The sequence below is a fragment of the Mytilus trossulus genome, chromosome 14, assembly GCF_036588685.1.
Source record: "Mytilus trossulus isolate FHL-02 chromosome 14, PNRI_Mtr1.1.1.hap1, whole genome shotgun sequence".
Taxonomy (NCBI): domain Eukaryota; kingdom Metazoa; phylum Mollusca; class Bivalvia; order Mytilida; family Mytilidae; genus Mytilus; species Mytilus trossulus.
The window spans coordinates 79,632,491-79,642,643 of NC_086386.1; positions in this window are offsets into that span (position 1 = coordinate 79,632,491).

Below are 10,153 nucleotides of genomic sequence, written 5' to 3' on the forward strand. Positions count from 1 at the left end.
TTTGCATTCAACTTCCTGGCGATAGGCGTCCACCAGTAACGCTATTACCACTTGCATGGTGTCTGATTGAAATATTCCTATCGTTGATGTTCGGGATTTGTGAATATAACGTTTAAGCATAATAATTACATTTAATAGTTTATCAGAAAACTTCTTTCTTTTATAATTTATGCAACCAATTATATATTTTTTTATTTTAGCGGCACCACCACAGATGATTGGTATGTTATATTTAATGAGACCATAAATGAAGACTCTGTATAATCAAATTTTACACTTTTATTTCAAACAAGAAGAAAGTACTGTATTGAGATGTTTTTGTTAGGGGGACTATACATGTCCATCATTTGTAGACAGTAGACAATTTTAGAGTCCGACTACCCGTTTAATTTTAATAGTAATTGAAAACATAAGTCTTCTTATATATAACGCTAAACCTTAGTTCTGAAATAAATGAAATAAAATGAAAGGAATTGATAAGTAAAATTTTAGTCTTGCACTTTTTCAACAGCATATTGTTATTTTGTTTTTCAAACACAACTTCAAACAAAGTGTCACATTTATTTTCATTTACAAGTACTGGGTCGGTTTATCTGTTGGTTAACTGATAGTATCTCTTCGTACAAGTGTTCTAGGAAAAAACATTGTATTAAGCTGTTTGGCAGTTTACAACATCCATTAGTGTAAAAGAAAGTAAAATCAGAAAAAATACTGAACTCAGAGTAAAATTCAAAACGGATAGTCCCTAATGAAATGGTAAAATCAAAAGCACAAACACATCGAAAGAATGGATACCAACTGTCATATTCCTGACCTGAAATAGGCGTTTTCTGATGTAGAAAATGGTGGATTGAACCTATTTTAATAGCTAGCTGAATCTCTAACTCGTATAACAAACGTATTATATTTCATAATATTAAAAAAACGAAGCGTGAAGAAAACAACAGTCATTACAGGTAAAAATGTCAAAAAAAGGAATACAACAGGCAACATTCTTTTATAATCTCAGTCACTAAAAAACAACAAATATATAACAAGGAAGCACAAAATGGCATACATGTATGAACCATGAATAGTAGCAAATATTAATGACAGGAATACACAAATTTCAATAGTACAATTTAACCTCATCCTTAATTAAGATGAATCGAAGACTTTTTTTTAAATCTTTCGTGCTTTTGTTTTGTACACAAAAAAATTGTTTCTAACTGTTACCTTGACATTTATCTATCAATTAAAACTTTATAGAACAAATTTTATTGACTTATTTCAACTCTGCTTCTGTTAAAGCGACAACGTTTCTTTTACATAAAAAAAACAATAGGTTTATTGCAATTTTAGATCAAAATCTGATTGCAACTACCAAAAGCTACAGATTTGTAAATATTCACAAAAAAAGGCTTTGCATTCAACTTCCTGGCGATAGGCGTCCACCAGTAACGCTATTACCACTTGCATGGTGTCTGATTGAAATATTCCTATCGTTGATGTTCGGGATTTGTGAATATAACGTTTAAGCATAATAATTACATTTAATAGTTTATCAGAAAACTTCTTTCTTTTATAATTTATGCAACCAATTATATATTTTTTTATTTTAGCGGCACCACCACAGATGATTGGTATGTTATATTTAATGAGACCATAAATGAAGACTCTGTATAATCAAATTTTACACTTTTATTTCAAACAAGAAGAAAGTACTGTATTGAGATGTTTTTGTTAGGGGGACTATACATGTCCATCATTTGTAGACAGTAGACAATTTTAGAGTCCGACTACCCGTTTAATTTTAATAGTAATTGAAAACATAAGTCTTCCTAATATATAACGCTAAACCTTAGTTCTGAAATAAATGAAATAAAATGAAAGGAATTGATAAGTAAAATTTTAGTCTTGCACTTTTTCAACAGCATATTGTTATTTTGTTTTTCAAACACAACTTCAAACAAAGTGTCACATTTATTTTCATTTACAAGTACTGGGTCGGTTTATCTGTTGGTTAACTGATAGTATCTCTTCGTACAAGTGTTCTAGGAAAAAACATTGTATTAAGCTGTTTGGCAGTTTACAACATCCATTAGTGTAAAAGAAAGTAAAATCAGAAAAAATACTGAACTCAGAGTAAAATTCAAAACGGATAGTCCCTAATGAAATGGTAAAATCAAAAGCACAAACACATCGAAAGAATGGATACCAACTGTCATATTCCTGACCTGAAATAGGCGTTTTCTGATGTAGAAAATGGTGGATTGAACCTATTTTAATAGCTAGCTGAATCTCTAACTCGTATAACAAACGTATTATATTTCATAATATTAAAAAAACGAAGCGTGAAGAAAACAACAGTCATTACAGGTAAAAATGTCAAAAAAAGGAATACAACAGGCAACATTGTTTTATAATCTCAGTCACTAAAAAACAACAAATATATAACAAGGAAGCACAAAATGGCATACATGTATGAACCATGAATAGTAGCAAATATTAATGACAGGAATACACAAATTTCAATAGTACAATTTAACCTCATCCTTAATTAAGATGAATCGAAGACTTTTTTTTAAATCTTTCGTGCTTTTGTTTTGTACACAAAAAAATTGTTTCTAACTGTTACCTTGACATTTATCTATCAATTTAAACTTTATAGAACAAATTTTATTGACTTATTTCAACTCTGCTTCTGTTAAAGCGACAACGTTTCTTTTACATAAAAAAAACAATAGGTTTATTGCAATTTTAGATCAAAATCTGATTGCAACTACCAAAAGCTACAGATTTGTAAATATTCACAAAAAAAGGCTTTGCATTCAACTTCCTGGCGATAGGCGTCCACCAGTAACGCTATTACCACTTGCATGGTGTCTGATTGAAATATTCCTATCGTTGATGTTCGGGATTTGTGAATATAACGTTTAAGCATAATAATTACATTTAATAGTTTATCAGAAAACTTCTTTCTTTTATAATTTATGCAACCAATTATATATTTTTTTATTTTAGCGGCACCACCACAGATGATTGGTATGTTATATTTAATGAGACCATAAATGAAGACTCTGTATAATCAAATTTTACACTTTTATTTCAAACAAGAAGAAAGTACTGTATTGAGATGTTTTTGTTAGGGGGACTATACATGTCCATCATTTGTAGACAGTAGACAATTTTAGAGTCCGACTACCCGTTTAATTTTAATAGTAATTGAAAACATAAGTCTTCCTAATATATAACGCTAAACCTTAGTTCTGAAATAAATGAAATAAAATGAAAGGAATTGATAAGTAAAATTTTAGTCTTGCACTTTTTCAACAGCATATTGTTATTTTGTTTTTCAAACACAACTTCAAACAAAGTGTCACATTTATTTTCATTTACAAGTACTGGGTCGGTTTATCTGTTGGTTAACTGATAGTATCTCTTCGTACAAGTGTTCTAGGAAAAAACATTGTATTAAGCTGTTTGGCAGTTTACAACATCCATTAGAATAAAAGAAAGTAAAATCAGAAAAAATACTGAACTCAGAGTAAAATTCAAAACGGATAGTCCCTAATGAAATGGTAAAATCAAAAGCACAAACACATCGAAAGAATGGATACCAACTGTCATATTCCTGACCTGAAATAGGCGTTTTCTGATGTAGAAAATGGTGGATTGAACCTATTTTAATAGCTAGCTGAATCTCTAACTCGTATAACAAACGTATTATATTTCATAATATTAAAAAAACGAAGCGTGAAGAAAACAACAGTCATTACAGGTAAAAATGTCAAAAAAAGGAATACAACAGGCAACATTGTTTTATAATCTCAGTCACTAAAAAACAACAAATATATAACAAGGAAGCACAAAATGGCATACATGTATGAACCATGAATAGTAGCAAATATTAATGACAGGAATACACAAATTTCAATAGTACAATTTAACCTCATCCTTAATTAAGATGAATCGAAGACTTTTTTTTAAATCTTTCGTGCTTTTGTTTTGTACACAAAAAAATTGTTTCTAACTGTTACCTTGACATTTATCTATCAATTAAAACTTTATAGAACAAATTTTATTGACTTATTTCAACTCTGCTTCTGTTAAAGCGACAACGTTTCTTTTACATAAAAAAAACAATAGGTTTATTGCAATTTTAGATCAAAATCTGATTGCAACTACCAAAAGCTACAGTTTTGTAAATATTCACAAAAAAAGGCTTTGCATTCAACTTCCTGGCGATAGGCGTCCACCAGTAACGCTATTACCACTTTCATGGTGTCTGATTGAAATATTCCTATCGTTGATGTTCGGGATTTGTGAATATAACGTTTAAGCATAATAATTACATTTAATAGTTTATCAGAAAACTTCTTTCTTTTATAATTTATGCAACCAATTATATATTTTTTTATTTTAGCGGCACCACCTCAGATGATTGGTATGTTATATTTAATGAGACCATAAATGAAGACTCTGTATAATCAAATTTTACACTTTTATTTCAAACAAGAAGAAAGTACTGTATTGAGATGTTTTTGTTAGGGGGACTATACATGTCCATCATTTGTAGACAGTAGACAATTTTAGAGTCCGACTACCCGTTTAATCTTAATAGTAATTGAAAACATAAGTCTTCCTAATATATAACGCTAAACCTTAGTTCTGAAATAAATGAAATAAAATGAAAGGAATTGATAAGTAAAATTTTAGTCTTGCACTTTTTCAACAGCATATTGTTATTTTGTTTTTCAAACACAACTTCAAACAAAGTGTCACATTTATTTTCATTTACAAGTACTGGGTCGGTTTATCTGTTGGTTAACTGATAGTATCTCTTCGTACAAGTGTTCTAGGAAAAAACATTGTATTCAGCTGTTTGGCAGTTTACAACATCCATTAGTGTAAAAGAAAGTAAAATCAGAAAAAATACTGAACTCAGAGTAAAATTCAAAACGGATAGTCCCTAATGAAATGGTAAAATCAAAAGCACAAACACATCGAAAGAATGGATACCAACTGTCATATTCCTGACCTGAAATAGGCGTTTTCTGATGTAGAAAATGGTGGATTGAACCTATTTTAATAGCTAGCTGAATCTCTAACTCGTATAACAAACGTATTATATTTCATAATATTAAATAAACGAAGCGTGAAGAAAACAACAGTCATTACAGGTAAAAATGTCAAAAAAAGGAATACAACAGGCAACATTGTTTTATAATCTCAGTCACTAAAAAACAACAAATATATAACAAGGAAGCACAAAATGGCATACATGTATGAACCATGAATAGTAGCAAATATTAATGACAGGAATACACAAATTTCAATAGTACAATTTAACCTCATCCTTAATTAAGATGAATCGAAGACTTTTTTTTAAATCTTTCGTGCTTTTGTTTTGTACACAAAAAAAATTGTTTCTAACTGTTACCTTGACATTTATCTATCAATTAAAACTTTATAGAACAAATTTTATTGACTTATTTCAACTCTGCTTCTGTTAAAGCGACAACGTTTCTTTTACATAAAAAAAACAATAGGTTTATTGCAATTTTAGATCAAAATCTGATTGCAACTACCAAAAGCTACAGATTTGTAAATATTCACAAAAAAAGGCTTTGCATTCAACTTCCTGGCGATAGGCGTCCACCAGTAACGCTATTACCACTTGCATGGTGTCTGATTGAAATATTCCTATCGTTGATGTTCGGGATTTGTGAATATAACGTTTAAGCATAATAATTACATTTAATAGTTTATCAGAAAACTTCTTTCTTTTATAATTTATGCAACCAATTATATATTTTTTTATTTTAGCGGCACCACCACAGATGATTGGTATGTTATATTTAATGAGACCATAAATGAAGACTCTGTATAATCAAATTTTACACTTTTATTTCAAACAAGAAGAAAGTACTGTATTGAGATGTTTTTGTTAGGGGGACTATACATGTCCATCATTTGTAGACAGTAGACAATTTTAGAGTCCGACTACCCGTTTAATTTTAATAGTAATTGAAAACATAAGTCTTCTTATATATAACGCTAAACCTTAGTTCTGAAATAAATGAAATAAAATGAAAGGAATTGATAAGTAAAATTTTAGTCTTGCACTTTTTCAACAGCATATTGTTATTTTGTTTTTCAAACACAACTTCAAACAAAGTGTCACATTTATTTTCATTTACAAGTACTGGGTCGGTTTATCTGTTGGTTAACTGATAGTATCTCTTCGTACAACTGTTCTAGGAAAAAGCATTGTATTAAGCTGTTTGGCAGTTTACAACATCCATTAGTGTAAAAGAAAGTAAAATCAGAAAAAATACTGAACTCAGAGTAAAATTCAAAACGGATAGTCCCTAATGAAATGGTAAAATCAAAAGCACAAACACATCGAAAGAATGGATACCAACTGTCATATTCCTGACCTGAAATAGGCGTTTTCTGATGTAGAAAATGGTGGATTGAACCTATTTTAATAGCTAGCTGAATCTCTAACTCGTATAACAAACGTATTATATTTCATAATATTAAAAAAACGAAGCGTGAAGAAAACAACAGTCATTACAGGTAAAAATGTCAAAAAAAGGAATACAACAGGCAACATTGTTTTATAATCTCAGTCACTAAAAAACAACAAATATATAACAAGGAAGCACAAAATGGCATACATGTATGAACCATGAATAGTAGCAAATATTAATGACAGGAATACACAAATTTCAATAGTACAATTTAACCTCATCCTTAATTAAGATGAATCGAAGACTTTTTTTTAAATCTTTCGTGCTTTTGTTTTGTACACAAAAAAATTGTTTCTAACTGTTACCTTGACATTTATCTATCAATTAAAACTTTATAGAACAAATTTTATTGACTTATTTCAACTCTGCTTCTGTTAAAGCGACAACGTTTCTTTTACATAAAAAAAACAATAGGTTTATTGCAATTTTAGATCAAAATCTGATTGCAACTACCAAAAGCTACAGATTTGTAAATATTCACAAAAAAAAGGCTTTGCATTCAACTTCCTGGCGATAGGCGTCCACCAGTAACGCTATTACCACTTGCATGGTGTCTGATTGAAATATTCCTATCGTTGATGTTCGGGATTTGTGAATATAACGTTTAAGCATAATAATTACATTTAATAGTTTATCAGAAAACTTCTTTCTTTTATAATTTATGCAACCAATTATATATTTTTTTATTTTAGCGGCACCACCACAGATGATTGGTATGTTATATTTAATGAGACCATAAATGAAGACTCTGTATAATCAAATTTTACACTTTTATTTCAAACAAGAAGAAAGTACTGTATTGAGATGTTTTTGTTAGGGGGACTATACATGTCCATCATTTGTAGACAGTAGACAATTTTAGAGTCCGACTACCCGTTTAATTTTAATAGTAATTGAAAACATAAGTCTTCCTAATATATAACGCTAAACCTTAGTTCTGAAATAAATGAAATAAAATGAAAGGAATTGATAAGTAAAATTTTAGTCTTGCACTTTTTCAACAGCATATTGTTATTTTGTTTTTCAAACACAACTTCAAACAAAGTGTCACATTTATTTTCATTTACAAGTACTGGGTCGGTTTATCTGTTGGTTAACTGATAGTATCTCTTCGTACAAGTGTTCTAGGAAAAAACATTGTATTAAGCTGTTTGGCAGTTTACAACATCCATTAGAATAAAAGAAAGTAAAATCAGAAAAAATACTGAACTCAGAGTAAAATTCAAAACGGATAGTCCCTAATGAAATGGTAAAATCAAAAGCACAAACACATCGAAAGAATGGATACCAACTGTCATATTCCTGACCTGAAATAGGCGTTTTCTGATGTAGAAAATGGTGGATTGAACCTATTTTAATAGCTAGCTGAATCTCTAACTCGTATAACAAACGTATTATATTTCATAATATTAAAAAAACGAAGCGTGAAGAAAACAACAGTCATTACAGGTAAAAATGTCAAAAAAAGGAATACAACAGGCAACATTGTTTTATAATCTCAGTCACTAAAAAACAACAAATATATAACAAGGAAGCACAAAATGGCATACATGTATGAACCATGAATAGTAGCAAATATTAATGACAGGAATACACAAATTTCAATAGTACAATTTAACCTCATCCTTAATTAAGATGAATCGAAGACTTTTTTTTAAATCTTTCGTGCTTTTGTTTTGTACACAAAAAAATTGTTTCTAACTGTTACCTTGACATTTATCTATCAATTAAAACTTTATAGAACAAATTTTATTGACTTATTTCAACTCTGCTTCTGTTAAAGCGACAACGTTTCTTTTACATAAAAAAAACAATAGGTTTATTGCAATTTTAGATCAAAATCTGATTGCAACTACCAAAAGCTACAGTTTTGTAAATATTCACAAAAAAAGGCTTTGCATTCAACTTCCTGGCGATAGGCGTCCACCAGTAACGCTATTACCACTTTCATGGTGTTTGATTGAAATATTCCTATCGTTGATGTTCGGGATTTGTGAATATAACGTTTAAGCATAATAATTACATTTAATAGTTTATCAGAAAACTTCTTTCTTTTATAATTTATGCAACCAATTATATATTTTTTTATTTTAGCGGCACCACCACAGATGATTGGTATGTTATATTTAATGAGACCATAAATGAAGACTCTGTATAATCAAATTTTACACTTTTATTTCAAACAAGAAGAAAGTACTGTATTGAGATGTTTTTGTTAGGGGGACTATACATGTCCATCATTTGTAGACAGTAGACAATTTTAGAGTCCGACTACCCGTTTAATTTTAATAGTAATTGAAAACATAAGTCTTCCTAATATATAACGCTAAACCTTAGTTCTGAAATAAATGAAATAAAATGAAAGGAATTGATAAGTAAAATTTTAGTCTTGCACTTTTTCAACAGCATATTGTTATTTTGTTTTTCAAACACAACTTCAAACAAAGTGTCACATTTATTTTCATTTACAAGTACTGGGTCGGTTTATCTGTTGGTTAACTGATAGTATCTCTTCGTACAAGTGTTCTAGGAAAAAACATTGTATTAAGCTGTTTGGCAGTTTACAACATCCATTAGTGTAAAAGAAAGTAAAATCAGAAAAAATACTGAACTCAGAGTAAAATTCAAAACGGATAGTCCCTAATGAAATGGTAAAATCAAAAGCACAAACACATCGAAAGAATGGATACCAACTGTCATATTCCTGACCTGAAATAAGCGTTTTCTGATGTAGAAAATGGTGGATTGAACCTATTTTAATAGCTAGCTGAATCTCTAACTCGTATAACAAACGTATTATATTTCATAATATTAAAAAAAAACGAAGCGTGAAGAAAACAACAGTCATTACAGGTAAAAATGTCAAAAAAAGGAATACAACAGGCAACATTGTTTTATAATCTCAGTCACTAAAAAACAACAAATATATAACAAGGAAGCACAAAATGGCATACATGTATGAACCATGAATAGTAGCAAATATTAATGACAGGAATACACAAATTTCAATAGTACAATTTAACCTCATCCTTAATTAAGATGAATCGAAGACTTTTTTTTAAATCTTTCGTGCTTTTGTTTTGTACACAAAAAAAATGTTTCTAACTGTTACCTTGACATTTATCTATCAATTAAAACTTTATAGAACAAATTTTATTGACTTATTTCAACTCTGCTTCTGTTAAAGCGACAACGTTTCTTTTACATAAAAAAAACAATAGGTTTATTGCAATTTTAGATCAAAATCTGATTGCAACTACCAAAAGCTACAGTTTTGTAAATATTCACAAAAAAAGGCTTTGCATTCAACTTCCTGGCGATAGGCGTCCACCAGTAACGCTATTACCACTTTCATGGTGTCTGATTGAAATATTCCTATCGTTGATGTTCGGGATTTGTGAATATAACGTTTAAGCATAATAATTACATTTAATAGTTTATCAGAAAACTTCTTTCTTTTATAATTTATGCAACCAATTATATATTTTTTTATTTTAGCGGCACCACCACAGATGATTGGTATGTTATATTTAATGAGACCATAAATGAAGACTCTGTATAATCAAATTTTACACTTTTATTTCAAACAAGAAGAAAGTACTGTATTGAGATGTTTTTGTTAGGGGGACTATACA